We start from the raw sequence: 4,047 nt of genomic DNA on the forward strand, positions 1-4,047 counted from the left end.
GTGAGGTGGCCAAGGGTAGAAACAATGTGTGTGCCATATAAAAGTAGCAATAATATATGTATAAGAGAAAAAATAGTGATCAAACAATGTAAGGAAACAGTGAGAATTTATGCATCCAAATAGCGCTACTACAATGCAAAAAACAGTGACATCAGAGAGAAAGATAGTGGTGAATATACATACAAAACAGTGATTGATGTTATGAATAAATTATAAAAAATGAATGTGAATAACAGTGACATGGAAATAGTGAGTAAATAGGAATATCGATATCCAAGGATAGGAAGATCGAAAATAGTAGTCAAAGATTAGTAATACAGCAAAATTGGGTACATTAAATCCAGTTTTTGAAGTTCTTGATTGTAGGGGTATAGCTAATTGGCCTATTAAGTTTTATGCTACTCGAGTTGTACTTCCTAAGAATCCTCCTTTTAAGTTCCAACCAATGTGGCTTCATTTCATGGCTTCATGGTTCTGAGATGGAGGCCTGCCATATGAGCATATGATAGAAGTAAGAAATTGCAATATGTTTAAATGCCATATCAAGAAATGGTCATGTATTGGTAATATTTATGCTAGGAAGAGGTAGACACAAGATCGTGTGTTGTCACTTACAAAAATTCAAGATCTTGTCTTTTCATAGGATTTGAGTAGAGAGGAGTCTCAAGTTGTTTGAGAACTTAAGTAAGTGATGAGAACTATTTTTAGGAAGTAGAAGGTAAGGGTTGATTGGCTTTAGGAAGGAGATACAAATATAGTCCTTCGCTATAATTATGTGCAAACTTATAGTTAAAATAGGATTTATATATCTACTTTCATTAATTTAGATGGAATTTATCTAATCTTTTCATATGTTTTGTCTCGAAAAAATCTACGTGGTACTATTTAGAAGATTCATCACTACTAAGGATGAGGGGAATGATGCAAAGATGGGTAAGGGCTCTTTATCAACTATTAGGCAATCTTGCCAAAAGATCAAATTGCAATCCAAACTGACAATATTCCTTAAGGCTACTAATGGCTCACATATACAAATACAAGGACTCAACTTCACGAGGGTTCTACTATGGTTTCCAAGGCCCTCAAACACCTAACCCATCCCAAAAAGTTCAGTCACCAAGTTAATGGTTATAAAGATTAATTTGAGCTTGTAAACGTTGTTTTAGGTTTACAATTTTTTGTTCTCTAAATAAATAAACCCTCTATGATTAGGTAGTTGGAGCAGGAAAACATCAAATGCTTGGAGTGTATTTGTAGCATTCATGTTTAATACTATTGGCTGCATCAGTGCTCTTGAGTTCCATTTACATCTTTGCAACTCCAATCCTGAAGCTACTATGGCAAGAGGAGAATGTAGCAAATCTATTAGGAGAATATGCACTTTGGATGCTACCAAAATTGTCTGCCTATGCATTAGGTTTCTCAATGCAAAAGTTTCTTCAAGCAAAGAGAAAAGTCTTGGTAATGGCTTGGATTGCCTTGGCGGTGTTGATGTTTCATGCATTTCTAAGCTAGTTATTAATCTTCCAAGTGGGTTTAGGGTTAGCTAGAGTAGCTATTACATTAAACATATCATGGTATATTATCGATATTAGTCAGCTTTTTTATATAGTTTACTTTTGCCAAGAGCCTTGGAAAGGGTTCTCTTGGCTTGCTTTTCATGATCTATCAACTTTTCTTCGAATTTTAGTGGCTTTGAGTGTCATGCTATGGTTAGTAGCACAATCACTCTTTCTATTTTGTGTTCTAAACTCAATTTCTGGTATAAAACCTAATTAGAATATGCAATGATGGGTAATTTTAAAAATACAACAATTCAAGTTTGATGCGTTGTCTATTTGGTAAGGAACTCCTCCACAAGTTTGGCGCGCTATCATTTAGCAATAAAACTTCCACCCACACAAATTGCTAAGTTGTGGACATTTCTCACCTGCAGAGCCTGATAATATACCCTTCTCCAAATGAATATAACACAAAACGTCGGTGCACATACCCTTCTCCAAATGCATATAACATATGCAACGAGCCCTAGTTTTGTAGGTAAGTTTGAGGATTTTTGAACACAAAAGAAGTTGGCATGAAATGTCTCGCAATGCACCTCAAAGTTCAAGTTTTCAATGTTTGAAATTGCATATAATGCGACTTGATATGCCACAGAAGAAAACCTGCCGAATGATCAACGCAGGCTTTTTTTTTCAATTATAGCCTGACGACATTGCAATTGTAACACCTTTGTTGCTTGATGTCGCAATTGCAATGTCGTCGGGCTATAATTGAAAAAGAAAAAAAGAAAAAAAAAAACATTTCCTCGCCGTCGCAAATTGGCATCGCAAATTGACCCCTAATGTATTAGTGCCAATTTTCTTGTGTGAAGCCTAGGTCTATGTATATGAGATACCTGACTTGATCATTTTTTGAGTCCTCAATTAGTTATACTTGGGTTACTTTCCAGTCACCTTAATGGGGCTGAAGTGTTTGCTTTGATCTTGGTGATGTCATGTGGCAACATGTCTGACTTAACCATGTTGAGTCATTGATCAGTATTATTGGTGCACTTTCTAGTTTCTCATTCAGCACTAATGGGTATTGTGATTTATCTTGGGATGCATTCCAATTGCTCATAGAGAACCGATGTGATTATTGTGGATTATCTTTTGATGCATTCTAGTCACTTTTGTATGACTGAAGAGATTTTTATATGATTATTGATTTGTGCTTTTATGAGCCTATGGTAGGTTATCCACATGTAGTGTTGGGAAGTGGCTTGTAATGGAGGCTAGGGCCCTAAGTGGCCGGCAAGGTAACTCATTGTAAGTTGTTTAATAAGTGAAAATATTACACTAAATGGGGATTAAAATGAACCTAATAAGAGTCTTTGTATGTTCTCGCCAATGCCTTGAGTGCTAGTATAGACTAGGATGGGAGTAAAGAGAATGCTTGGTTCTGACCTTGCATTCTATAATATGCCTTGTGAGTATGAGAGGATACTAGTGGCCACATAGGGATCAATAGGGACCCTAGGGTCCTAAGAGACTGCCAGGATAACTCTAATGTGATTTGTACGATGACACTTGCCCACTTACATAGTAGGTTCCCTACGTGTCTTGTGTGCTTCTAGGAATTAGTTATTGACCTATCTTAGAACCTTTGAGTTAGATTGCTTTTCGGATTTTCTTGGACTTAGCGATTATTTTGATATTTGGTTTGATATCCTATCTGGGACTTGAGACTATCTCCTTAGTGCAGTGGGAGTGGGCCATTTAGGTTCCACGTGGTTAGGTTGTAGTTCTTTTTCACTCTTACCATTGAGATATGTCCATTCTCACCATGGCTAGAGCTTCCTTGTCCACATTTACTTTCATTCTTTCTATGTATCATTTGATGGATGGTTATCCTTTATGATGGATGTTATATCTTTTATGATGGATGGATTTATTATGTATGGTGGATGGTTTCATTTATTTTATTGTCCTTTTATCATCGATCCAAGGAGGATGATGTATTTATATTTCTACATATGTATATTCTTTTAGCCTTTCATACCCAGTGACATGTTCAGTGGATGATTGAGCATTCTGAATTACATTGCCATGTGGAATTCAGAGCAAATGTATATTATTTATATGGACATTAGACTTTATAATTATTCTTTCATATGGATGTGGTATTGATGGACTTCATGTTAGATAAAATTGATATGTGATTCAACGTCTTGGGATCCTTAAGAAATGTAACCTGTTATGTATGCTTATAGTTGATTGTATGTTATTGCTTCTGCTACTATGTGTTTGATGTGTATGATCAATCTTTCTTGTTTTAAAAAAAAATACTACCAAACTTAGTAAAACTTTAGTTTATTTATTTTGGATCCCTTGGCAGGGCATTACATCTAGTATCAAAGCTCAAGTTTTTAAATTGGGAGCTCTCGGTATATTGAAATGCCATTAGTTGTTAACTAGTTGAACAAAAACAAAAACTTTAAACTATTATGTATACCTATTTCAAACTAAAATTTGAACTAGTTGAACTAAAACAGAACTTAAAATT

The sequence above is a fragment of the Cupressus sempervirens genome, chromosome 10 (genome assembly GCF_028749045.1).
Source record: "Cupressus sempervirens isolate cs-2001-9-10 chromosome 10, ASM2874904v1, whole genome shotgun sequence".
Classification (NCBI taxonomy): domain Eukaryota; kingdom Viridiplantae; phylum Streptophyta; class Pinopsida; order Cupressales; family Cupressaceae; genus Cupressus; species Cupressus sempervirens.